The sequence below is a fragment of the Numida meleagris genome, chromosome 3 (assembly GCF_002078875.1).
Source record: "Numida meleagris isolate 19003 breed g44 Domestic line chromosome 3, NumMel1.0, whole genome shotgun sequence".
Classification (NCBI taxonomy): Eukaryota; Metazoa; Chordata; class Aves; order Galliformes; family Numididae; genus Numida; species Numida meleagris.
The window spans coordinates 67,523,992-67,551,948 of NC_034411.1; the positions used below are offsets into that span (position 1 = coordinate 67,523,992).

At 46.7% G+C, this 27,957-nt stretch overlaps 1 protein-coding gene across 1 annotated transcript in view; it reads left to right on the forward strand.

The window, feature by feature from the left end:
• Positions 8,466–27,957, forward strand: part of SCML4 (sex comb on midleg like 4 (Drosophila)) — a 55,881-nt gene continuing 36,389 nt past the window's right edge. The window contains exons 1-2 of the mRNA XM_021393232.1: positions 8,466–8,607; positions 8,901–9,028. The gene's annotated coding sequence lies outside the window, so the exon portion shown is untranslated. The remainder of the gene's footprint in view (positions 8,608–8,900; positions 9,029–27,957) is intronic.

A 27,957-nucleotide genomic window follows, 5' to 3' on the forward strand; every position in this document is an offset into this window, starting at 1 on the left:
ATCACAACACTTCTTTCTAGTCTGCTGCACAATGACTACAAAGCTACAGTCGTGCAAAATCATGATAAACCCTTTCAAATGTGTTGTGGGGGAAGAAACTCTGAGTTGTACAGGAAAAAAATGCTACTTCTATTTAAAATTACTTAAATTCAGTAATTCCAGCTCTTCCTCCAGCAGGGGGAAGCAGGGGCATGAATTTCTTCAGGAACCACTGGAACTGTTCCATTGGCCGCCTTGCTGGTTTTTGTCTGTGGGTTTGGTTTTGTTTCCCCCCCTCCCCTCCTTTTTTCTGGAGGCGAAAGGCATAGATGAAGATTTTTTCAATCTATTTTGTTTTAAACTGTTGCTTGTTCAAAACTACTGTTTTTTCTCTAGGTCTATTTATCTGTTTCATTTAAAAACTACTGAGGAAAATCCCTTGTAAGACAGGAATAGCAATAAGACTATTTAAAGATAGAGCCCGTGGGATGAGAAGAGCGGTTTCCTTTAAGTAGCAGGAATTGGTGCATTAATGAGCCCAATCCTGAGGCTTAAGTATTACTTTGGAAAAGAATTTGCCTCGGTGGACATCTTGCAGGTATCTCTAGTTCAGCTGTCCAGTAAGATCCGCCAGGTTGAAATCTGTTGGGCGGTTCTCCCTTGAGTGCCCATACCTAGAAGACCAGATGAAGGGATAGCTGGAGTACTGGGCTGGCGGCTGCCTGTGTCCTCAGCACAACATTATCACCTGGGGTTTGCATCCTGTGCAGAGACACGATATATCAATGTCCCCAGCAGCTAGCGTCTTTGAAAGCTGTGCAGGGCTGGGATGCTGTCTTTTCTTATTATTCAGCAAAGAGTTTGCAAAGCACTGGCTTCCTTTATTAGAATTTGAATGTATGCTTGAATGCCTTTTATTCAGTAGTTTGAGCATCTTCTTCATTGCGTGTGTCATGTTGGGGCCTTAGGAAGTCAGGGAGTAAACACAAAGAGGTGTATGGGATAACTTTGGGTGATTTCAGCTCAGTATTGAACTCTAGATGTGATATCAAAATTGCTCCCATTGGATATCTAGCCATAATTTAGATGGGAGAAATAATTTTCTGCAGATATCATTTATCTTTGTCACTCAGTTAACTAGTGGAACAGTTACCAGCAATGAAAATTATAATAAATCTAATTAGCATAATAGATTGTAAGGCTAATTATAATCTTTTTAAGCCAAGTTACTTACACTCTACTTAGAATTTAATTTCAAATGTGTGCTGAATCAAGAAGCACCTTCAGCTTCTGTGTACAACCTTTCCGTGTGTATGCTCTGTTAATTAAGCAGGGAGGTTACATCACTGATGTTGAATTTAATGGCACTAAGGAGACTTCATGAGCCACCTTGAATAATTGTTTTAAAATCATCTACTATTTCTTCCAAATAAGGTGCGAGCGCTTTCCTTTTTATGCAAGCAACATTACCAGCCTAATGGGACAAAGCTGGAGGATCTCATACGTTCTGGAGAGAAACGCTACAACAAAACACAGGTAAGGTATGGCTGCAAGATCAGGTCCCTAGACTGAGTTAGAATTACATCCTGTTTCCTGAAAAGTCAACATGACCGCTAGAGCAGTGGCTCCTGGGGATTTTGTTGGCTGTGATCACAGTTGGGGACTGACATTTTTGTTTCTAATGCCGGTGTTAAACACTGGGTGAGCTTGAATTCACAGGTGTAAGGGTTGAGGTCACTGACACAGGACACCCTGACTGGTGCTCAGCTGAAGGCAGAGCACTGGTGGTCTAGGGACAGTTGAAGTGCAAGATCTAGACCTTTGGAATACATTTTTACTAAGAAAGAATAAGAGTTTGTCCACATTTCTTCCCCCCCAAAATGGTTTTGGTATTACCTTAACGGATGTAGTTGTCTTCAGATTTCCTGGGCCAAGTTCAACAGCAGCTCTAGATGGTTGTCTATTCCTTTAAATTCAACAGGAATGGGTTACACCCACTGGGGATTTGATTAACCATTAATGGAGCCCTGGACGACCTGATCTAGTGGGTGGCAACCCTGCCCATGGTCTTTAGGATCCCTTCCAACCCCAACCATTCTATGATTCTGTGATCTGTGCTGAGATTCCATCCTCCCACCAGTAAGAGGTGTGGAAGGGCAGCAGCATGTTGTTTATTGACTGTTTTATATTTTCTTTCACAGCATGCAATCATTTCTCCATGCCTTGATCACAGCTATGGAATTTGTGCTGTCTAATGTATGCATGTGCAGTAAATTAAACTCAAATTGAATGACCAATTTCTTTACAGCTGAAGCTCCATTAATTACCATGCGTAAATCACATTAGATGAGATTAGACTGTAATGGCTGTAAAATAGGCACCGTCCATGACAGAGTGGCGAGGTTCAGAGGCCCAGGTGACAATCACTTGGGTCCTTTTGAATTGAAGAGATGAAATGTGGTTGTACTGCCTTTGCCTCATGCAGGGGTTTGATCTGTTTGACACACCCAGCTGTGCAGGGCCCTCCAAACAAATTCAGGTGCATGAAAACTGGCTGCTCTCCTGGTCCTGTACACAACGTACGGGCTGCCCTCCTGTAGCAGGACCCTGGGAGATGCCTTCAGCAATGTCTGTGTGATGGCACCAGGACAGCAGTGGGTCAGGTGAGCCGCCTGTGCTGCCCAGAGAGCCCTGCCCAGTGCAGCAGGCCCTACGCTCGCCGCTAAAAGCCAATTAAAGCCAAAAATAGAGCTGTGTTGTTCCAGCCCCAGCATCTCTTAAAAGGGAAGCGTGCCCCCCTTGGTCAAATGTGAGCCTGGGAGACCTGCAGGAATGACAGCAATTAATCATCGCATTGCTTTGAGTCTCCATGTAAGTGCTGAGTGTTAAATATTACAACAGCACCGACGTGGAGGTTGACACCAGTCTTTGTGCTGCAGGTCTCTGTAGATGTGAGGTTGTAGGCTAGGCAATGATAAAATAATTCAGCTTGTTAGACGCAGGCAGAGCTTGTTGGTATGCACATCGTGCCAGCCTGAAAAGGATGGAAGTGTCAAAACAGTGGAGGAGCGGGAATACAAGGAAAACCCTAAAATCAAACCTTTTATTTCAGAAACATCATCACTGAAATTAGATCAGTTTTATTACAACCGCACTGTGATTTCTGAAATTCAACTTTGAGCAATTAATTGACTGGCTCAGATAACTTCTGTGAAAGATGCTTTGAGTCTGTTTTTTTTTTTTGTTCTTTTTCTGTTAGCAGCTGGAAAGAAAATTCGTCCCATCTCTGGGATTGAGCAGAGGCCACTTGCAAAGCTTGAACCTTCTTTGCTAGGTCACATAATTGCTTCCCTGTGATGGGAACTGACAGCTCTCTGCAGAGCTGTGCATGGAGAAGGACAGCAGAGCCTGTCTGGCAATCCCTGATTTCATGCAGCTTTGAGATGCTTGGGTCTAAACCACGCTTCCTTCTCTTCTGTACTTCCCAAAGCACAGGAGCTGGGATTGGAGCTCCCCCTGTCCCCGCAGCACCAGCAGATGCTGTGTGGGGAGTTCCTCGGCTGAGTTTGTGTGCAAACACCACGCAACTCCCGGCTGACGGTGGCTGTCCAACTCCCCGGCTAATTAAAATCTATAAACTAGGCTGCCATATGTAATTTAAAAAATAGCTAGACTATAGTATAACTACGCATGCATATAGACTGGAAGTAGCACTTGCCAAGAGAAAAAAGGAGATAATTACAGTGAATTTGGATAGCGACTGATTTTAATTTTTTTTCCATTGAATTAAGGAAAATGAGTATGCAAACATACATAAAGGCATATATTTTTACTTCTTTTACAGCTAAGGCAAAAAATCCAGCCTGCTGCCCTTGGATGTGCTGATGGGAGGCTGTTCATGGGGCTGCCATTGCTGGCAGGACGCAAGTTCTTCACACGATGGTGGCCTTGGCCCTCAGCCTGCTGCCTGCTGCGGGGAAGGGTTGTTTTCTTCACCCTGCTGCAGCCATGAGCGGCTCCAGAGCACACTCTGGGGACCAAATCTCTTGCTAGGGATGGTTCCTTGTCCTTCACCCTGCTCAGGTGCAATACCCATCACTGTTATCTCCATCCCATTGGGTACCGCAGCATTACGTCCTCTGTGAAAAAAATCTGGAAGACTGTTTTTTAATTACTACGCAGACCTAATTACTGCCCAGCTGTGCTATTTCAGGTGAGTTATTTGTGAAAGGTGCTTGAAAATTGAGATGCTAAGTTTGTTGCTTCTATCATCTTTTCATTCAGCCAGTCATTGAATTTATTGTTCCTTATGACATTTGTTAACATAGACCCTCCTCTCCTACGAAGAAAGGTTGAGGGAACTGGGCTTGTTTAGCTTGGAGAAGAGAAGACTCCGGGCAGACCTCATTGTGGCCTTCCAGTACTTGAAGGGAGCATATAAACAGGAGGGGGATCGATTGTTCGTGAGGGTAGATAGCGATAGGACAAGGGGGAATGGTTTTAAACTGAGACAGGGGAGATGTAGGTTAGATATTAGGAGGAAGTTTTTCACTCAGAGGGTGGTGACGCGCTGGAACAGGTTGCCCAAGGAGGCTGTGGATGCTCTGTCCCTGGAGGCATTCAAGGCCAGGCTGGACGTGGCTCTGGGCAGCCTGGTCTAGTGGTTGGCGACCCTGCACTCAGCAGGGGGGTTGAAACTTGATGATCTTTGAGGTCCTTTTCAACCCAGGCCATTCTATCATTCTATGATCCCATTCACTTGTCAAGAATGTAGCGCTTCTCACCTCACAGTCCCGCACTATACAACAGCCAAAAGTTAGAGCGAAGGTGCTGCTTACTCAAATCTTGGAAATTTCCCAGAATAAGGGAAATCCCCACACAAAAAAGGCTGCCAAGGAAAGGTGCCCTTTTGAGAAAGGTACTCTTCTGGGAAAGGTACCCTTTTAGGAAAGGTATTTAGGCCGCTTTGTTTTCCATGCTAGTAGAAGGTTTAGTGGGCACAGTGGTGATGGGCTGACTGCTGGACTAGATGATCTTAGTGGTCTTCTCCAGCCTTAACGGTTCTAAGGCTGACTGGGTTTTCCCTGCAGAAGCAGCAGTGTGCAGGCCATGGGGTGCTGCAGGGGCATAGTGGGAGTTCTTGTAAGGAGGGGACCCTGTTTTCATCTTAAACATTATTTCCCCTCATTCAGTGCTCCCCTGATGAGATGGCTCTGTCTGTGCATTACTGCAGCTCTCACAGTAAAAAGCTGATGTTTCGGTGTATTGCCTCACAAATAACAATTCTGGTGCATAAGCGATGAAGAGTTTCTAATTCAGCCTTGCAATGCCTTATCCTTGTCAGGCACGGCTAATGTAATTAGCAATGGAAAATCATGCAAAAAATAATCCTGACTCTTCCTTGATCTTCACACAGAGCGCAATGCAGCAATTCCCATCACCTTGGTGTTTCTGGAGCAAGATGCTCTTCCCAGCATCTTCCGGGCTTGGTGCTGAGCAAAGACCCTGTGGCTGTGCTGTGCAATGTGCATCCATTCTGATGGGCTCAGATTTGGAAACCCTGGAGCATGGGTAGCATCAGCAGGGCAGCAGATGCATGATCTCCTTGTGCCGCTCCTGAAGGTGCGTCAGGGTTTGAGCAGCACTGCTAGTGCTGGGCAAGCAGATGTGGTCTATGGGAAGTCCATGCAATATAAACATGTGGAAAGTGACCATTGGATTCAGGCCCCTTAGCCTAGAGGCATGAAGGGGACTCTGTTCCTTAGCTGCAGCAAGCTGTGCTGGTGCTCCAGTTCTGGCTGTGGTTATTGCACCTTATTTCACTCTCCTGCTTCAGGTGTGGGGAATTTTGTCCAAGCACTCTGCTTTTTGTGTGCTGTCATTCTTGGGGTTTGCTTAAAACAAGCTCAGAAGGGGAGGGAGAAGAAAGACATGATTCTTGCAGCTCTAAAGGATTATTACTTTTATCACTGAGGATGCTGCATGACATTATTGCCTTTCTGAGCTCTTTAACACAGCAATAAACGAGCTGTTAAAATATTTTAAAATCAATAAGTGTGATAAAGAGCCAAGCAAATTACAAAACCTGCCCTCTGGTGGCAGTTCCCGCACCCCAGGCCCTGCCCTGCTGGTCTCGTGCCCGCATGCCTGGCGGGATGCACGCACACGGGCTGGTTGGGGACGTTTAATTTCCTTTCTCACGTAACCTGAATGATTTTGTAGAAATCTGCAAGTAATTGAATGTAATTGTTTGAACAATCAAATCGTATAAATTGCAGGGTGATGCTCGAAGTGAAATGACGATCTGTGGGAGTTTATCAGCCTCGGTGGTGCTGTCACTGCCTGGGACGGAGGTTTGGTGTGATCCTGCCGACCTGGCACCCAACAGCCCCTGTCTGCCCTGGTGTGGGCTGGTAAGCACGGCCCTTGCCCCTCGCTGGGCGTCCTAAAAGCTTCATCCACTTCCGGGCTCTGCCCAACAATGAACAGAACATAAGGGGAATGCAGGACACTATGAAGAAGGGAGCCAAGGCTTGTGTTTTTGCTGTTGTGTTGTGTTTGTGACGTGTGCCAGAGCTGAGTGTGATGAGCTGCAGCCGCGTTGTGTCTGCTGAGGAAATGGGAAGCAATGGGGATGGAGAAGAGTCACACTAGGTGTTTTAAACAGCCTGACAGAGAAGACAGGCTGTTGGAAAGGTCCTGTCTTGATTATTTTTTTTAATTTCCCTTTTCCCCATTTATCCTGTTAGGGAATGTACAACTGTGATTTGTATAGGTTTCCAGCTTTATACCACTTTCTTCTTGTAGTGGAATCTGTGAGTACTGCCCCAGTGGCCCTGATTTAAAAACAAAGGAAACAAAAAAAAAAAAAAAAGAGGGAGAAAAGGGGCTTGCAGGACTTTGCCAGGATGAAGGCTGAGCTGTGCCATCCTACGCAGCACCTTTGCAAGCACTGTGGGTTTCGGACACCAGCAGAGGAAGGTAGTAAGCAGTTGTTCCATTCTCTGCTGGTAATACATTTTTTCACACCTACAGTATCTGTTGAATTTATAGAAATGCAAGCAAAAAAAAAAGAAAAAGAAAAGAAGAAAAAGGCAGCCTTGTTTCTCCATAATCTACTGAACTTCTGTGGTTTTTTTTTTATGTTAGGAGCAGAAAGCTTTTCTCTGGCTATGGCCAGAGCACCGGCTGGACTGCAGGTGTGTGCCCTCTCTAAAGACTGATGCTGGTGGGAAGGTACAGGAGATGGGTGCCTGACTCTTCCTGTTCTTCCTCAGCTTCATCCCTTGTCCGTGCTGACAGGGTGCTGGCAGCCCCCTCAACCAGCATCTCTGCTGTAAAACCTGGAGGTCTCTCCCACCTGCAGCTCTTCCTGACTTCAGTGCTGCAGGCTGCCCAGGGAGGTGGTAGAGTCACCGTCCCTGGAGGGAAAGCATGGAGATGTGGCACTGAGGGACATGGTCTGTGGGAATGGTTGGGGTGGGTTAGGGTTGGACTAGGCGATCTTGGTGGTCTTTTCCAACCTTAATGATTCTACAATTCTAAAGCCAGCAAAGCCGGGATGGTGCAGAACTGGAGAGCGGGGACAACAGCCATGAGATATCAGGTGTAACCTGTGCAGGAATGGGAATGAAGGGAGGTGAGAAGCACATTTTGCAATAAACACCGCATTAACGATGCATGTGAGCGTGTGAAGTGGGCAGTGGGGAGCTGTGCGACACTCGCAAACAACTGCGACAAGCCCCTTCGCTGCTGTAATTTGATCAAGCGCAGGCAATGGAGCGTGACAGGGTTGTTATGACCATTATTTATTATATGTATTACAGACTTTCTTCTTCTGTTCTTAAGTGAGAGCTGCTAGTGGCGTGCTGAATAAGGAGGGACTCAGCGCCTTCTGGCAGGTGAGCAGCTGGAAGGGCAGTGACAGGCTGCATCCTCACACTCACAGCACTGCTGGCACAAAGGTCCCGAGTGCTGCTCCCCAGCTCCCATTTGAATTATCAAAATAACAGAGCGAGTGGTCCTCCCCATTGTAAGCGCGATATTGGGCCACACTGCTGCATGATCAGGACAAAGAGACTATGATACAGGCTGGTTTCTATGGCAACAGAGGAGGGGTAGCTAAAACAGAAATGTTGCAAACACGGGCGCTGCTCACCGCACCGCTGCGCAGGGTACCGCTGCCTGCAAAAAGTCTGGATGCCTCCACCTTTCGGCTCGCAGAGTTCCGACATGCACAGACATGGCAATTTGTTTCTCCATTTAGCTGCGAAGAGAAAGAGAACACCACACACGGCCCCCCGTTTTCTGTGTGTAAAATGTGTGCGTTCTTTAAAAGGCAGTGGTTGGCTGGTTTTCCGGACATGATGTGGTTGAAGCTGTCATCGTAATGGAAATTCATTGCTGTAGCTATGGTAAATCGAGTTTTCTGCCTGTGCTGAATGCATTAGTCTAATGAGATGTTTGCAGCTGGAGAGAGGAGCTGCTGGAGGCTCGCGCGGTGCTAGGAGGCAGGAGAAGATGGCTTGTGCTGGGCTCTGTGTGCATGTGCTGAAAGTCCCGTGCCCTATGGCTCCAGACGCCCGGGCGCTCTAAAGGCACTGCCCAGGCTTCTAGCAGAGGCGATAGGTAAGGGGAAAGCATGCTTCTTTTTTTTTTTTCTCTGCCTGATTCTTGCTGTTGAGCCCGGTTTGAGCAGTTCCTGTTCTGCTTGCACACGCGTTAACTTCGCAGCTCCTAGCTGGAGCCTGTGGGAGGTGTCAGGTGCCGACGTCTCGGCACCCGTCCCGTCTTCAGACCAGATGCTGAGACAAATTCTCCCCCGTACCTGAAACTAAAGGGAGCGATGCTGTAGGTGTGCCAGTGCGTCCCCAGATCCTGAGGAGCGCACCTCAGCAGTGCTGTTTGTGCTCACCTTCCAGGTGCTTCCAGGACAAACTGGGGAAGGACCCTGTGCCCGGAGGAGATGCACACACGACCTGCCTGTCCTGCCAGCTGCTGCCCAGCCCGCAGCCCGTGCCTCATCTGCCAGTGGTGAAGGCCAGCGCAGGTCCGTGAGTAACCCGGCACTGTGGGCGGGCTGATGGCAGTGCTCTGTCGGATGGGAGCTGCCTCTGGTCGGGTGCATACAGGGCTTGTCTGGGGATGGGCAGGGCGCCCAGCAAGCTGTGGGGAAAAGTTTAAATTCTCTGCATCATGGGGAGGCTTCTGTTTAGTGCTGATTTTCTTTCAAGAGGCTTCTGGAGACACTTTGCTCAAGGATAGACCAAGGGCTTTTAGAATTAGGCACAGTGAGGGGTTAAATAGTTGGAAACGGTGGGAATGGTGTCATTCGTAGGTGTGATGATGCAGTTTAAAAAGCGTCTTTGTGCCACAGCAGTGCTTGCAGCCCCCTGCCCTGCACACTGCCAGCCGGGTCCAGCTGCATGCAGCCAGGGTTGAGGTCGGTCAGCATTGTCCCTGTGTGATGCATGGGGATGGGCTGGGAGATGGGAACGTGTGGGTCACAGAGTCTGGTGCTGATCGAGGGATCTGGGCTCTGCAGGCTGCAGTGATTTCTTGCTTTGACTAAGCTGTCACACTGATTTTCCCAGCGAGTCAGAAACCCTCTGCTCCATCTGAAAAGTTACTTGGCTGGTACACGTGCTGCTCAGGTCAGAGAGGTGTCAGGGAAATGAGCTTGCCAGCATGGGACTGGAATTGTGCCAAGACAAAATGCTATCAACCATAGCAAAAGTCCATGTGCTGCATCAGGTCAGAAACTCTGCAGCATTGATAAATGCTTTGTTGATGTCACGCAGTAACTGATACTGCAATCATTTCATTTAGCAACTATGCTTAACTTGAATAGTTTCATACTTTTTGTGGAAACGAGTGGGCAGAAAGAGGCAGCTTTCTTCCTGGTGCAAGGAGTGCCATGCCCTCAGGTTCCTCACCTGCTGGTAAGGTGCCCATGGCACTTCACGAAAAGAAATTGCAGCAGGACACTTTTTCCCAGTCCTTCCCTTAGCATTGTGTTACTACAAAATGTATCTTTTGAAATATTTTTTAAAAGTGAAACACTGTAGAGCACCCCATCTCTGTATACAGGTGACACTCCAAGCTTCAGCAGGCTGGGCTGTGACCTTACACAGGTCTTTCTCAAACAAATATCTTCCTTCTCCCAGATTTAAGGGAGATGCACTGACAGCAGGGAGCTTTAGAAGACTTTCATAAAGTATGCTTTGGGGTGCAATGGTGTTCTTTGAAGAGAAAAGCGCAATGGTGAGAAGAAATACCCCAGCTCCCTGAAATCCTACCCTACTTCTCTCCCTAGAGCTTTAAAATGGTGCAAAGGAGGAGTCAGCTGTATTTACAAAGAGCAGCTGAGCTCTCCCTCTGACCATTAGGGCGGCTCAGCACTTAACAGGTGATGGTCACCACAGGCCTGCCCGCAGAGTGAATGAGCAGTTATTGGTTTACTCCTGCAGAGGAAGATACTCCAGGCTCACCTGAAAGGGAACAATGAATGATGTGCATTAGTTCTGTTATAGCAAAGTGTATCACGAGGAACTGATTTTCTGTGCACAAGAAGAAAATTTTCTCTTTATTCCACTGTGTCTTAAGAATGCTTCTTGGAAATTGTGTATCTGTGTGTCAGGGGGTTACATGCTGCTCTGTGAAACAGAATCACTATGACTGGGTGTACTGAAGGCAGTGTCTATTGATTTATGAAACTGAAAATAACTATCAATCTAGGAAGCATCTTTTCACCAAGTTTTCTTATTGATGGGAATGGAGGAACTGACAAAAGAAAGGGTGATGTGCAGGGAAGGTAGGGTTAAATTCTACTAATTAAATATGTGAACTTCTGATGTTCCACTTTTTTAATAAAACCTTACAAAGATGATGAAGCTGTAAGTCGTTCATTAAGATTGACTGCTCCCTTTAGGAACTAGTGTAAATTTGGCCAGAATAAAGAATTGCCCAGAGACAGTCTGGATGTGTAATTATGCTACGCTGAAGGATGAATAATTCCTCTTGAACTGAGCAGTTTGCTGCTGCCCTGCAGTTTATCCTGACCCCCATCTTCAGAGGTGATTCCCATCCTACGGGAAAAATGCTGCTATAAATGCCAGCCCTTTGCTCTCCAACTGTTCAGTTTGCTCTGTTCATCTGGGGCACAGGATGTCAAGGACGGGGTTTGCTTTCCATCCCTCTTTTACCCTCATCCTCACCTCAGCCTCACGTATCCCACCACGCTGTCGCTGTCACAGCTCCCCAGGGCAAGGAGATAGTCCCTGGTTTCCTGCTCCTCTCTCCTGACATGTTTACATGATGGATAGGCAGTTCTGTAAAAGGGAATGTCCTGGCAAAGCAGATCCCCAGAGGTAAGCACCTCCCTGAGACCCTTCTGAAGAAGCAGGCCAGCTGGAGGTACCTGGATGTGGGTACCATGTGGCTGCGTGTTGGCCCGCCACAGTTAGCTGCAGGGAAAAGCCATGTCCCCGTGACACAGAAGTCATTGGTGACATGAAAGTCCTTAGCAGCATTGGCTCAGATTCATTACTTTCCACTGGCCAAAAGGAGAGGACAATATGAACAGGTATATTTCTAGCCCAAGACCTTGTCTTGCACCAGAAGATTCATTGAGACTTATGATCATTGCTATCCCGAGAGTCTCCAGCGACTGTTTAGGCAGACTGTAAACCCACCGCTAGGGGGAATGTGCCATTCAAATGCTTCAAGAAAACCCTGGCAATCTAGAAATCAATCCAGACTTCTCTATCCGAAAAGAAAACTGTTCTAGACCATGATCTCCAGGTGACCTGACCTTCTGACATCAACCATGAGCCCCAGTGGCTGCTCTGGCTTGCCCGTCATGCCATGCCACCAGTGTCCTCGCCACTGTGCCCTCGAGCTTGTACTGACACACCAGCCTGGAGCCGACACCAGGGATGGTGGAAGGACCTCAAGTTTGCAGGGATTTCTAAAGAAAAGACCTATAGCTTTCAATAGGAATGCAACCCAGCAGGGAACAGCAAGCCTTGGGGAGCGGCTGCTGTGCAGATACGTAGTAGAGACACAGTGAAAATAAACAGGGGAGAAGATGTTGCAAGAAACTGACTGTGACCATTATTTATGTATATGCGGGGACTCAGTACCCTTCCCCCTGTTACCTTAAAAAAAATATTTGTAGTGTTTATCTCCTGATTTCATCTGGCAGCCTCTATCTATTTCCATATAAACGATGAGTGAGAGATTTGCCTAGTAACTGTCTCTTATGGCTCAGTAAATACTTGAATTTATTTGCATATCAAGTCAGCCGTGCTTATACTGCGCTCACTAAATGCAGCACCATGAAATACCACACAGAGGAGGCTAGTTGGCCATTAACATGTTTAGGATTTATGTGAATGACTCCCTTCAACATTAATGGAAGTTATCTACACAAATCGCCTTCCTATGAGCAAATAGGCCGTAACGTATCTAAATACTTATAATTCACTCTGGTTTAGTCATTCAAAGGGATACCCAGCAAAGCAATGTAAAGCACTGCTCTGGTGTTGGTGCTCAGTTTTCCCTACAATGTGGGGATGGCCGCAGAGTAGCCTCACCCTGTCCCACAGCCCTCCCCACCTGCTGAGACACAGCCTGGTGCCTCCGGCCCACTTTGGGGCAAGAGTCAGTGTTACCCATCTGTCATCATGTCCCTGGGGGCTATGCCAAGCAGCTAGTTGTTTTATTTATTTGCAAAAGGTGGGCACCAAAGCCTCTGTGTTTATGGCTTCCTACCAACATGAACATGAAGCCTGGTGGTTTTGACTGAGTTTCACAATGAGCGTTGGAGAGAGCCCACAGTACTGAAAGAAGTCCAAAAATCCCAGTGAGGTGAACTCATACCGTGTCTCAAAGTCATGTTTTTTTACAGAATTTGACCTTACTGCATCTCCTGCTGCCCACAATGAGCAACTTTTGTTCCCTATCAGCCAGTGGGGCAGAGGGTGCCATGCCACGTGTTGTCATCCATGTGCGTGAGTTGCCCTCTCTTTCTGAGGGACCCTCACCACACGTGTTCCCTTGCTCCATGCCATGACTGGAAAGTGAACTCTGAGGACAGGCTTTGAAATTCAGAGACATTTTCATTAACAAAACATGAATTCATGCAATCGCAGGTATTTCAGAACTTATATTAAATCTACCTGCTATGATTGCCACAGGTGATTTTTAATTAAAAGAGGTTATTAAATAGGGAGACAATATTGCAAAAATTATTATTGATCTTGTGTCCCCAGCCATTATTTGTATGCCATCAGCTGTGTCAGTCTGGTGACAAGGGGGACTGATGCTGAGCCAGCAAAGAAATGAGGTTGCTTGTCACTGCTGGAAAGAAAGGTCTGCTCAGGTGAGGCCCATCAGCCTGGTGCTGGATCTCTGACCTGCTGAGAGCTTCTGGGCTAATATGGTGTCACACAGGAAGGCTGACACAGGTATTTCAGTGCCCTGGTAGCAGGAAAGGCTTCACTGTGCTGGCTCATAAATGTGAATTATTCCCTTATCTTCCCCCTGTACCTGCCAGCCTGGGGGAGAAGCAGAGGCCCCGGGCTGAGAGCAGCTTGTTGGCTCCTGCCCAGAGGGCAAAAGTAACATTTTGCTGCTGCCGACCCCCAAAGTTCAGATAACTGATGAAGTTTTGTTTTTCATTTGTTTGTTTGTTTTTTCCCTTCCTGAATTCCTACCAGCACTGGCCCTGTTTTAAACAAATGTGAGCTGGAGCAGAGCATGGCTATCCTGTGCCTTGATGCAAGTATCGCTCAAGCCAGCACTAGGCTCTTGTAGGGGGGACCTTTGTGTCATCTGTGTTCCCAGCACCTCCCCAAGGAAAGGGAGGGATGCTCCTGTGCCTCCAGGGAGAAAAAAGAAAGATTGACTGGGTACATGGTTTGGGGGATGGCAAGAGGGAGCATTCCCTGCTGAAAAATGGGGAAGAGCAGGACTAACCAAGGCTTCTCGTTGGGTGATTTATTACAATGAATTTGGAAGTGAGGCAGTTCTCCTAAACGCGTTCCTATGCAACTCTGCACAGTCCCGTGTGACAGGAGTCTGCCATGGCCACCAGACAGGTCTCCGTGCAGGATGAGCCACAGAAGGCTGCACACCACTCTTTTCTTATAGATTTTGGAAACAGTGAAATTAATGACAACAGAATATATAATTAAAACCAGCCTCTGAAAAGGTCACATTTGCCTGTGCTCATAGCTGATGTGTTCATTTCTTACGCTAATTTTGGGGCAGTGAAAAACTTGGCACTGTGTCCTGTTGCCTACTGAGTGCTAGAAAGGGCAGCATAGGCTGACAGTCAGCACGAGAGTGTTAGAGCATCAGGGGGAGAAAGGATGCACTGGGATAGCCAAGGGAGTGTGACCAGGAGGCACTGCAAAATGGGAGGGAAGTGGAAGGAAAACAAAATAAAGTCTGAGACCTCTCTAGGTTTTTACAAGGCTCCATTCATCATGCACTGTGCATGGCACCCTGCCTCAGCCCCTTGCAGGCTCTTTGCAAGTGTGGCAATCTCCTGGATGAAGTATGTTAAAGCCATCTCTTGAGAGAGATGATAAAACTGCTGTGGGACATAGTGATGACACTGGTGGCGTTGGGTCCCACCTGAGTCATGGTACTGTCAAGTGAAGCTGACACTGGGCATTAAGATGCAGAGGCTGGCATTTGCAGTGGGGGACTTTGCCCCTCTTACTATAGCTGCCTTAAGCACACCCGATTCCTTGGCATTTACCCTGGATTTCCAAGAGAGATGCAAGGAGGATTTCAACCTACCATTTTATTTCCCTTATGATTTCAGAGAGCTTTCATTAAGAGACACATACCAATTGTCTCAAGCAGAGTAGTGCCCAAAAAAGCTTATAATAAATGCATCCCTGAGTGATCTGTTCACACACAAAACAAAACTGATGTCCCCTTCACCTATGTATGGATGTACAGAGTGAATTATGACCTGCAGATACTTTATCTGTTTCATAACCACTTGTACTTTCTCACTGGCAGAAGGAAGTTATTAAAAGCTGGAACATTTTATTGAACAGTTCTGAAATAATTCTGCAGGGCAGAAAGGTCACCTGGACCTCTTATGTAGGGCTTATTAAAGTTTTGGGGGGTTAGAGAGTTTTTTAGGACTGGGGAACAGAGCGCAACCCTTCCTTATCAGGGCTTCTTCAGGAGCACATGAAGGAGCCCATGCTGCAACTGGCAGGGGGTGGAAGTCTCCCTTTCCACAGAAAACCAGGTGCCACCAGTCGCTTCTCCACTGATGCACATACTGGGACAGTCCTCAGGCACTGAGAGACTCCCCCAGCACCCAGTGCCACTGAGTTTTGAAACCTTGGTGCTAAATCAGAATGTGACATGAGTGGCTGACTTGTCAGCATCAGGGATGCTGCATGCCTGAGTCTGTCCGTGCAGGCACTTCTTCCTCAGCAGCTCCAGGCGTTTCTGTGGAGCTGTGAGCTTTTGTCTTTACTGCTTGCACTGCTGCCCCAATAAGTGAGAAGGAATGTATCCAGGAGTGGAAGACTTTGCCATCCTGTGTTGGACCTGTGTTGCCAACTTTATGAAACAGATATAGAAAAAATGAAAACAGTGGTATCTCAAGAACCGCTAAACAACATGTCATGGAGAAAAAACATCATGTGCAGGGGGTGAATACTCTACATGGGCTCTTCTCTGGTCCCAAACCACTCTTTTGGAAGCTTAAACTGGACAGCAAGAGCATATTTGCCTTCTGTTACTCTCACCAGCTCGTGTTGGCACTTACAAGGTCAAACTCACTGAAAATTCATCCTATTATACTTTTCATCTCTTGTGGTTTGTTTTTTTTTTAAAGAAGGTCAAAAGAGTGAAAGCAGGCATCTCATCAGTCCATTTTTGCAAATTGTATTGCCCACGGTATACACACAATAACACACAAGTCAGCTGCAGCATTTTTATTCTCAGTACAAAGTTTTTAATTGATGAATGGAGGGTTGCTGCCAAACATAGCCTACAAATTATCTAGAAAACAGGATACACTGGCTTATTGTAGGGGGAAAGCATGCCCAAACAGTTCTTAAATGTGAGAGTAGTGTGTTTGTTTAAAAATGAATCATAGGTATAATTCATCATGGCAAATACAACTCTTGTGTGCTGTAGTGACCAGCAGCAGCCAGTAGGCCTTACTGTCCAGCCATGCTCACCCAGTCCCACTGACCTGCCCACCATATTCCCACAATCTGAGCTCCAGGATGCTTTGGAGCTTCCCAGCACGCTTCTGCTCCACATGTGTTGGAAGGCTCTGCTTTCCCTCCTGAACCCATCTGAGTTTAGGCAAGGATTTAGACCACATCAGAGTTCTTCCTCTCACAAGAGCAGTGGTGGCAGCGGGGACTGCCTAGTCCCAGGTAACGCCACAGACTCTAGCAGTGATGCACACATTTTTTTTGTTGTTTCAGAACATCAAATGATTAAATGAATATCCTTTTATTTTTGTCATCGATTCCAATGTTAAAATGTGGTTTGAATAAAAACATGTCTCTTGTGTATGGAAATGAAAGCTTGGAGCATCTTCAGAAGCTGTGGTTCCTGATGTCCCTAAAGGCAGAAACCTAAGAGCTACTCCAGTTAATGCCAGAAAGGCATGGACCTTTTATAAGTATTATTGCTCAAAATGTAATATAAAAGTGCAGAAGGTCCCTGAGGAATAAGGATAACTCTATGTGAGAAATGAGTGAAATTCCTGCCCTGCGTCTAAGAAAAGATATTTCCCTATTGACTTTTGTAACATCACTTCTTCAGATTCAGGGGATCAATTTTATTTCCTGGGGCATCCATCAGCTCCTGTGAGATACAAACATATTTCTCACAGCTCAGCCCTCTGCTCTGTGTCCATCCTGCTGTGGTGCAGTGGCCAGTGGTTCCTGGTGCCTCTCGGTGGCTCTTGCTGGCCTTCACTGTCTCTCATCCACTGGGCTGGGGACAGAGAGCGTGAACATTTAGGGCTTTGCTGCAATGCAGATAATTAGTGTAAACCAAATGTGCTGCTGTGCACATGGTTGGGTGTAATTAGTGTGGGACAGGAGGAGAAGGAGTGGGCTGCTTCTGTAGTGTTCAGGCTGCCTGTAGAGCAGATTTTAATGGGAAGGGGTTTCCTGCCTCTTTTTGCAATATGGATATATTAGCCCTGCAGACATGTTCAGACAAGGAGGGAAGCACAGAAGTTTCAGTCGCAGCAAAGCAGGGAATGATGAGGGCATACCCAGGGCTGGTGCTGCCTCTGTGCTAAAAATGCATTTACTTGCTAAAGTAATTGAAGAGGACAGTATGTAAGCAATAAAGAAATACCTAGAGTAGCACAGGAGGCAATAATGCCAGCAAAGAACAGCCAGACCACCTCAAACAGCTCATCACAGCAATTTTCTCTTTTCCGCTATAAAATTCACTTGCATTTCTTACCACACTGCGGGAGGTCTGCTGGAGCTGGGGGAAGAGAGAGTTTTCCAGCTTGACTGGAGCTTTTGTGCCAGTGACTCTCTTCCTGCTAATTCTAGATGATTTCAGGGATCAGTTCGTGCCTCGCTGGTTGACAGCCAGGCGAGCTCCAGGCGAGCACAACTGCTGGCATTGGTTTCCAAACTCTTCTGCGATTAATTAAACATTCATAAGCCGTGTTCCCGCGGCTCAGGACCAGGCTGGAAGCGCTCTCACAGGAAGACCTGCTGCTGGTCTCACATTGCTAGTGAGAGGAGGGGACAACCTGTGCCTTGAGCAAGGGTGAAGCTGACAGCAGAGGGCAATCCCAGGGTTACATTCACCTCTGCATGGGATACACATCTTCCAGGCAGCAGTGACAGCAGACGTGGAGAACCTAGGACTTTGCATTAGGTAACCATTTGCCCTCAAAGGCCAATTAATCACAACAAGTTTTACAAATAGAAAAGATTATGAGCTTCCAACCTAGTCTAGGGAATCTGCTTTAGGAACTGGTCTCTCACTTTTTCAAGTTATGTAAAGATGACCAAAGGTGAAAAAGTTATTATACATCCTGGCCTTTCTTAGACATTGTCTCTGAATTGAAAAGGGATGAATTACACTGAGGAAGACTTCAGGACTTTTAATTTAGAACTGTTTTTTTTCCCACAGAGATGAACAGAACTGGATTAAAAATTGGACATAGTTAAGCAAGAGTGACATTCACGCAAACCACCAGTCTTTCCCCTAGGCATATCTTACTCTTCTGTGTACTTCCATCAGATAGGAGGAAAGTTTTAATCTCATTTTCTAAGTGGAAAAAAAAAATCTATGAAAGTAAATAGCAAAAGACTAATTAAATTGTTCTGTAAGGTGAACAGGTCACACTTCTGCGGAAGAAGCAACCCAGTGACAATGTTCAGTGCAATACTCATGCGAAGCAGTGCACAGCAACATGCTTCTCCTTCACTAATAAGCATGAACAGCTTGGTGAAGGATTCTGGGCCACAGAGATGATCAGAGGAGCACCTCCCCTGTGAAGACAGGCTGAGGGAGCTGGGCTTGTTCAGCCTGGAGAAGAGAAGGCTGTGGGGTGACCTCATTGTAGCCTTCCAGTACCTAAAGGGAGCCTACTAACAGGACGGGAGTGAACTCTTTACAAGGGTAGAAAATGGCAGGACAAGGGGAAATGGTTTTAAGTTGAAGGAAGATTTAGGTTGGATATCAGGGGGAAGTTCTTTCCTGAGAGAGTGGTGAGGTGCTGGAACAGGCTGCCCAGAGACGTTGTGGATGCCCCGTCCCTGGAGGTGTTCAAGGCCAGGTTGGATGGAGCCCTGGGCAGCCTGGTCTAGTATTAGATATGGAGGTTGGCAGCCCTGCCTGTGGCAGGGGGGCTGGAACTTCATGATCTTTAAGGTCCCTTCCAACCCAAGTCATTCTATGATTTAGCAGGGAGGGGCGGGTTAGACTAGACCATCTTCAAAAGTTTCCTTCCAACTCCTACAGTTCTGTGATTCTATGATTCAAGAAACCCTTCCTGCTCTGCTTAGTGCTGGCATCCCTGGCTCTCACCCAGGCCACCCCATCCAGTTCTCCCAAGACAGATATGCTGCACAAGCCAGCTTTGGCCACCAGAACAGTATACCCCAAGCATCAGAGATGGGCATTGGTCCTGCTCCTCTTTTATTCAGTGGCATAGCTGCAGTTAGAGAGACTGTTGGGTCCTCAGCATGATGGGAACCAGTCTCATGCTCCTGTATATCAGGATGTGAGGCCACCTGTTGCTGCTTTCCAGCCCTTCAACCTGAAGGCAAGGAAACTTGGCTGACAATGTTTTGTTGCATCTTGTGCTTTCCTGTAAAATGGTTTCTTAAAAAAAAAAATTTTGTACATTGTGTTTTACAAAAATTCCCAACCATCTCATTGCAGTGTTCACCAGGCAAGTTGGGAGAAGCATCCTGAATCCTCGCACATCTGCATGTTTATATCTCACTGGTGAGACTTTCCCTCTGCTGTCTATTTCTACTTATTCTCCTCCATCACCTCCACAGGAATTATTACAAAATCCCTCCTCATCTCATCCTGTGGCACATGCACTCAAGAGGGATTCTGTGTGGTGAGAATGCAAATTAGGTGTGTAGGGACATTGCCTTGTCTCCCTGACCATTTCCCTCCATCTGAGTGCACTGACCTTCTCTAAGTTAGGTACCGAGTCCTTCTTCCAGCTCAGTGTGAACGTCAAACTCCTTTTCCTTTGGGAAAGGCAATGTACAGCTGGTTCAATAAAACACTGGAAGCATTTCAGGGAAATTATCTAGGTATTCGTATCCTTCTTGGAAGTGAGCTTTGTGAGGCTTATCCATTTGCTGCAGAAACTACTTGAAAATGCCCCGTAAATGCAGAACCTGTAGAAAATCAGGGGGAAAAAAAAGGTAAGCAGCTATAAAAGAAGAGGCCAGAGTACTGCCAGATGAGCAAGAGGGAAAAAATGAGTATCAGCCAATTACAGACTCAGCTGGAGAACTGAAATGGCCATAATATAAATGTTGCTCATTTCACATTCATTTGTTCCAAATCTTTGCCCCTGAACATTTAACAAAGAGCCGAAAGGGTCTTCTGTGGCTCAACGGTGATGAAAGCTTCTGGCTTTTGTGTGATACACAGAAGATGAGAAAGAAAGTAACTGCACTCAAAAGAGAAGTTCGTGCTTTCTTTGCTGGTCTGAAGGCTGTAGATAAATAAGATTGCTTTGTGTGCCTTCAGTTCAAGGAGGGTTAGCTTGTTAACCGTGCAAGTTCCCTGGTAACAGAGCTAATGGCAGGAGGAGACTTCTAGAAAGCAACCTGTAAATCACACAGGCAAAATGTATGATCAGAAACCAGGGTGTCTGAAGCAGCCACTGCTTGACCGAATGTGTGAAGCAGGAACTGCTAAAATACGAATCCCAATTTAAATTTAATTGCTTCTTGTTCAGAATCACTCATCCCTGGTTTTGTGGGTTGAGGTCCTATCAGGGCTACAGACACTCATGTATGTAATAAATGATTGGTTTCAGCATCACCTAATTGGTTAAAAACACACTAGGCATCTTTGCATCTCCAGTATCCACAGCTTCAGCTGAGGAAACTCAGGCTGGAGGATTCTGCTGTTAGAAATCATGTTTGGCAGTTTGCAGAGAAGAGAGAAATGTGCTCTGCATCCTCTTGATCCCTGGGACAGTTGCTTGGTCTTAGACTGAAGGTGGCCAGGTGGAGGGCAACAGGGACTCACGCAGAGGGCCCACAGATGGTATCTTCATCCAGTCATTGGCAGGAAAGGTGGCAGCCCTCAGTTTCACTTCTCTATGCCCTCAGAGATGCAGCATCCCATTGGCCTCCTGAGTGGAAGGAGGTGGTGGGTAAGGACTTTCCTCGTTAGGAAGCTTTGCAGCCCATCAGCAAGACGGAGAGGGCAGGCAGGGAAGGCAAGGAGGCAAAGTGGAGGCAGACTGACAGGGAGGGCTGGCCAGTGGCACTCCTGAGACTGCAAACCTGCAGGAGCAGCTACTTGTATCACAGTAACAAACAAACTTAAGATGCCCTGACTTCCACATCAGCTCTCCATCCTTCCCCGCTAAGCTTACACAGGGAACTTTGCACGGCTCCTGGCCTGCTGCACCAGCAGCCTACACATGCCCACCATCAGGGTATCTGTGGAGAAGAATTGAAGAGGCTGCTTTTAACAAACCAGAATGGCTCTTCTACACATCCAGAGGCTGAGGCAGGGTTATTTTGCTGAAAGCTTGTCCCACAAATTGTAAAGCACTGCTGTAAGTGAAGGCCTGCAAGAGGAGCTCCTGCAGATTGTTGAGGTGGCAGACTGAGGCCCTGTTTAAAAAAAAAAACTACCAGAAGTAGTTTTGCTAGTTGCACCCTATCTCACAAAAGAGCCAGAAGGAGTGACTTTGCTTTGTTTTCTTCCTGCCTGATCTGCATGAGACCACTTTGCATGCATGTGGCCTGCGACCCTCGCCACTCATGTGGCCATGTCGCCTCCATTTTCCAGCCCTCCCATGCTCTCTGCTCATGCTCACTCGCTCTCTGTGAAGTCTCATCTCCTCAATCCCCTGCCACAGGCTACTAGTCTGCAACAAAAATGTCAGGGCAAATGAAGAAAGGTGAGCTGGGAGGTGAGGCCAGCCTCAGCTGCTCCTGGGGGTCCCATTCATGCAAGGGTTTTCAGGTTCTTCTGGCTCATTAAGCAAACCTGAGTGTGCAGGAGCAGGCAGCATGGCTCTACTTGCTGTCACCAGGGTGCTATCCTTCAAAGGATACCTCCTCAAGGACAGCACTGTCACTGCCATGGAATTAACTTTAAAAAAAATAAAAAGCAGCCTGTAAGATAACACTGGGAATCATTTATTCTTTCTTTTGCTCTTACTAACAAGGAAAGGCGCAGACTCCAGCAACACTGTCTGTGCTTTGAAGAAGTCAGTGCCCTGCCTTGCCCACTCCTACCCCTTTGCTGAGGTGCCCAGAAAAGAGAAGAAGGTGAGGACAGGGTGTATTACCAGCTGCTGCTTGTGCTGTGTCTGGTGTTCTCCCACCCCAGCTACCAGTTGCAAGTGAAAGCAGCCAGAAAAGCGCCTGTGACAGAGATGTTGCTGCCTTTCTGCTGTGTTTGAGCATGTTTGGGGATAATTTTAAATGCAAAGATAGGAAGGTATTTTCTTGTTTGTTGTGGATCTGTTGGCAAATTATTTAGTAAAGCACCATGTGATTGCCTGCCCTCACAGTGTAACCTGCAGCATTTCCTGCAGTGGTGACATGCAGGTAAAAACCTAGCTGCAAAGAGAAATGCCATTTTCCTGAGATACACGTAGCCAGACAGCGGCATGCCAGCCACATCTAAGCTGGCTGGTGCAAAGCAGGCAAGAAGCACAAACATGGAGCAGTTAACAAAGGTCTTCTGCTCTCGCATGTGTGAATACTCTGGCATCTTATAAGACAGGCAGCCAAAACTGGGGACCTGCAAATGTGGGTCTCACATCTCTACCAGTTCCATTTTTCTACCAGGCCTACAAAACTTTTCACCCTTTCTTCTTGTGCTCCATCTGGTCTGCTTGAAATGAGTTAACAGGTTCATATGGATGTGAATGAGTTTGTGGTTGCATCAGCTCTTATCCTGAAGGAAAGTAGAATGCACACCACCTCTTTGCCAGGTTGTCTCAGGCTCAAAATGACCGTTTTGAAGGAAATCTTTTCTATCTCACCCTCTCTGTGCTGCCGTTCTCCCTTTGCCTCTCTGACTGAGACGATGGCTCTGGGGCAAGGTAGACAGAGTGGAGGCAGTGATGAGTGCTGGTGTATGCTGTTCTGGATGCTGCTGCCATTTTCAATTCTATTGAGGAGAGTTAAACCTCTGCTGTGCTGCAGGGAGAAAGTGATCTACGGCTACCAGCTCTAACAGAAGATTACAGCTCATTAGAAAGCCATGTTTTTACAGCCTAGAACAAAAGCACATTTATTCCTCTTTGTGTCTGCTTACAGTCTTCACTGTAGCACTTCTATGTAGAGAGGAAGTACTCACGATTACCTCTTTTCTATATCTAAAGATCAGTCACCCCAAGAGTGGCTCTGAGTAGAAAAAAAGTGTCCATAGCTGTGGTTAGACATTAGTAACCAACGGTAGAATTCACCTGGGCATCATAGTTATCTATATCTGAGTTTGTTTTCCTGGGTCCTTTTATCAACATAAGAAACATGTGATAACCTCATCCTAATGTTGGGTCAAAAATAGACAAGACAAACTCAAAGCTGATAGAAATTGGTTTCGCTCCATATACTGATGTCCATAAAGAAGTTATAAAGTTCCCGTGATTGTCAGATTGGACATGGCCTGTGGACCCTAGAGCCACTGAGCCCACCATAAATTATATCCACATCTGACCAGTTGGTAACATGGCAGGTCAGACATCTAGACCATGTGGAGACACTTCTGGATAAGTGTCTCAATGTAGGCATTTAGGTGTAATCTTTCATTGAATTCTCCCCTAAACCTAAATCTTGTTGCTTAAAATCGTCTTCTAATGCTATCTGAGGTGCCCTGAGGTGCCCAATACATTTTGGTAGATGTGCCACAGGGTCTGAGATATCACATCTGAAATGACAGGAGGCATCCGTGCTGAGGCAATTGACTAACTAAGGTTTGAAATTAGGTGAAGTGAATCCCATTTTTGATTCCCACAGTTAGAGCAGATGTGTTGTTTGTTTCTTTAGTGATTGTTTTGGGAAAATGGGTCTTTCTACTCAAATCCTATTGAGTGAACAGTCTCAAGATTTACAAATAGATATTCTCTTTCTTTGGTCAAAATGGGCAGGGCAGCCCTTCAGAGAAGCAGTTTCTCCTCACTTCTGTCTCCAAGGCAATTGGCAAGAAAAGAGAGAAGCTGTGCTTAAAGAACTTTGTGCCACAGCTGGACATTATCTTGATCTTTCTTAAAGTAGTGGTGGATGGATACTATCCATACAGTGACATTAGGCAACCACATCCTGACAGGCAGACTGTATTGGTTCAATGCCTTTATTTGAAAAAAATTCCTGCTGTCTGCTTCACTAAAGGCTGCTTATGTACGAAGCTGTGCTGCTTTGATATTCACGATTAAGAGAAGTGTAGTGCCTCATGTACCCGAATACTAGCCAGGAAGAGCACACAGGTATAAGTTTTGCTTCCAGCTCAAGCAATGCTTCTCATATTACTTGCCCACTGCACAGGCCATCATCTCCAGATGGCCACTGTGCAAGGGCTGCCCAGCTGCATGTGGAGAGGGAAGGAAAAATAGCCCTGGTACTGGCTGAAGAATATCCCCTCTCTTCCATTTAATAATGCAGAATTCCCCTGCAGACTGTGCTTTCCTGAACAACAGCTGAAGGAAGTCCACACAAGGTTATGAGAAGTTTATATCTTTTCCATATGCAGATGTTGGTAATGTAGGCCTGGGAGATGTGCAGAAGGCAAGAGTCAGAGGCAGGGCTGCAGATGCCGGCAGGAACTCCATTGCCTGGGATTCCTGGGTCCCTATAGCTGGGACCAGTGGCTGCACTGGGAGTGAAGGGAATTCTCCTTCAGCTGCTGTGAGACAGGCACCTTTCCTGTTCAACTCACTTCTGCACCTTGCTTTGGATTAACACGTGTACAGTTCCCTCCTTCCCAATGCATTATCCCTGTGCCAGCCCAGGCACAGGTTTGCGTAAGACCTGGTGTAAGCCAAATTTAAATGATCATCATGTGGAATTACTGATATAAAATTTTATGTGATATTTTTACCCCCTTGCAGTTACTGGAGCGTAGGTTAGAAGCTGCATTTATTACAGGCATTTGTTTTTATTAAGAACAGATCTTTGCAGTCCATCAAAAATCCTTAGCTTAGGAGGAAATACACTGTAGCTCCCTCCGCTATCAGCTGCATCCACCAGCATGGTGTTGCCAGTCATAGAGCAAATATACCAACACATGATGCAGGACAAGCAAAGCGCAAAGCATCCTGCTGTTAGAAGCATCCTGCTGTGCATGCGGAGCTGCCTGGTGTCCCCACAGATCCCCGGCTGCCCAGATGGACAAGGCATCACTCTTCCTGCAGCACTCCTCTCTCTGTGTCTCTTCTCCAGGACCTGAAGAGGCAATGTAGGAAGCGGAGCTGGAAATAAAATCAGCAGACCATATGGTTTGCGAGGATAAGGGAAGGTTACTCTGCACCTAGCCCTGCATTAAGTGAAGAGAAGCCATACATGTAAAACAGTTTCCTGCTGTTATTTTAAACTGAGAATAGGAAAGTGATAAACTCAGGTCAGTGTGAAGCGTCACCATGGTGAGGGCTGTCCAAAGCTTCTGCCTTAGGAAGAGTACAAGGACAGGGCAAAGAGCTGCAGATTTTCCTCCCCACATATTGTTCCCAATGATTTGTGCCATAGCTATTCCCTGAATCAGGGAGGTCTCTTCGTCAGCAGCCTGCAATTTGCTTCCTTGGATTCACCCTTAAGTGGCATCAAGTTCCCTAAGGCAGCAAGCTTTGCAGGTGCTGAGCTGAAGGCCAAGCACCATTGCTCTGTTTCCGCGCTGCTGGGAAGCACGCTTGTCTTCCAGCGTCTGCAGCAGGGTAGCACAGTAATGCCACCAAATGCATTCCTGCATTCCCTGAAGCATAAAGGAAAGGAGAGCCAAGTCATGGCTGGTGCAGTAACAATAGCTTCTATACTGCTGTTGACTTTTTGTCTTTGTTTTATCAACGCAAATACTTTACGCTGAGGTTATTCTGTGCATGGTCCTGTTGGCTCCTGTACGCCAACATATGTGGCAAGGGGCTTAAGAGGTTTTGCCAATGGACAGTGCCACATGTCTCAAGTACAAAGGACAGGGGAGAAAACAGAGTGACTGCTAATATCTAGTGTGTTTCTGACTGCCATGTGTTTAATGTCTCATTGGTTCTAAAAAGAAAGTGATATTTGGTGGGGGACAGCTTTGGGGGCTGTCACCTCTCCGAGTTTTTGGGGTGCCACCAGCCATCTGCCACCACCAAACAAGACCACAACAATGGCAATGTAAAGTGGAGCATTCAGTGCACATCCATGTCCCAGCTTGCTGGGTCCCAGCCTGGCACCAATGTGGGTACCATCGCTCCTTCTGGACTCTGCCAAGCTGCCACATCCAGCATCATCCTCGCATTTTGCTACCCAGCCCAGCTTCCTTCCCTGTAACATGGCATTCCGGGGACACTGTGTTTCGGGAGGGGGAAGAGATCCAGAGGATGTCACTCATAGAGCACTACAGGAAGGAGGATGCATGCTGCTGTAGACAGAAGGAAAGCAGTGATGCTCAGGATAGAGTCAGCCCTTCCATTTGACTTCTGCTGTGGTAAGCCTGATGCTTTTAACCCTGAAACTACACTTTCCACAGTCACACCAGACTTCTAGTCAGTAAAAACCAGACCTTCTCAGTGGGCTTGCAGGTGGCTCCTGAGCTGGTTGAGAATAACTGGACGATGCAACCACAGCAACCTTGGACATTTTGGTACAAGGTGGCAGCTTTGTCACACAGTGCTCATTCTGACCTGATCTTATATATCCAGCATTTGCATGAGAGTTTTAGGCAGCTGATGTTAAAGACTGGAAACTGTATATTCAAATGATAACTCCTGTCATACGTAATGGATCTGCCTGAACTGAGTAGATAGCCCTAACGTTATTTAAAAAATCCGTTTCTAATATATTGCAAATAAATGCATTTACTGGTGGTTGAGGTTGGGAGCTCTCTATTTTTGCTCATCCAACAACTGATTCTGTAAACTGCAGAATGGGTAAGACCAGAGGAGTGCACCAGCTGTCAGTGAGCCATGCTTTCAAAGTTCTGACCAGGCAGAACCTATTTACCCTTGAGGCAGGGGATCCCCGGCAGCAGACACTCCTCACCAGGCAGCCCCTTTGCACGATGGAGGAGCACAGCCCCATTTCATTGCCAGCAGTGTCAGCTCTGCTCAGTCTGATCATGCTGGCTTCTGAAATTATCAGATTTGAATTTGCAGCTTGTAGATTTTGTAGAAATCTGTAGTTGTCTGTAGTAATGAGAAAACCTCTGCTTGCTCTCTGTTTCTTCTGAGCATCGAGGATGAGCCGGGACCACATCTTCAGGCTTTTCTCTGTAAGCGAGAGGGCCAGGAGTCAGCACTGTAAAAATGTAAAGCAAGGAGTCTTCTGTTATCACTGGCCTGGGGGAGCATGAAATTGAAAACGTCAGCCGTAGCAAGGCTTATCAGAAAAGCATGAGAATTGCTTATGCCCTTATGCCTAGCAATGTATGCCGGCTGGGGCCGGGCTTAGCATTCTGCCCACGCTCAGGAAAGCAGATGCCTGCACAAACCAACATTCAAAAAGCTATTTCTGCATGGTTTTTTTATTGACCTTTGTTAGCACACGACCCTTGCCAGAAGCTATGAAGAATGCTGTGTATTCCCTTGATACTCTGTGTATGGTTGTATATTTGTTTTCTTTATTAAAACTTGGACAGAGGGAAATGGACCAGATTCCACTCCATTACCCCTGTTCAACTTCATCAGCTGCACGGAGTTGCGATGAAATAACAGCTTTTGATGGAGTACATCCAAAAGCCCACTACTAGCATGCGTGGTAACAGATGCTATAAAATTGCAGAGAGTAAATGTTTGGCAATCCTCCTACTTTGTGCCGGCAGCCTGGTGATCCAGCTCTGCCTCCCTGTTTGGGAGTGCTGCGCTTTGTGAGATGGGGGGAGGCCTGTTTGATGTGGGCAGTACTTCCAAGGTGAGGAAGGAGCTGCAGGATCAGCGGATCCTAGAAAAATGCAGGTCGGCAGGGACTGGAGGAGGGGATCTCCTTCAAATCGCACTGAAAGCAGGGTGGGAACGTTCAGCACAGAGTTGCTCACTACTTGAGCATGTTGCTCACCAATTCTCCGGCAATGGCAAAATGAGAGCTC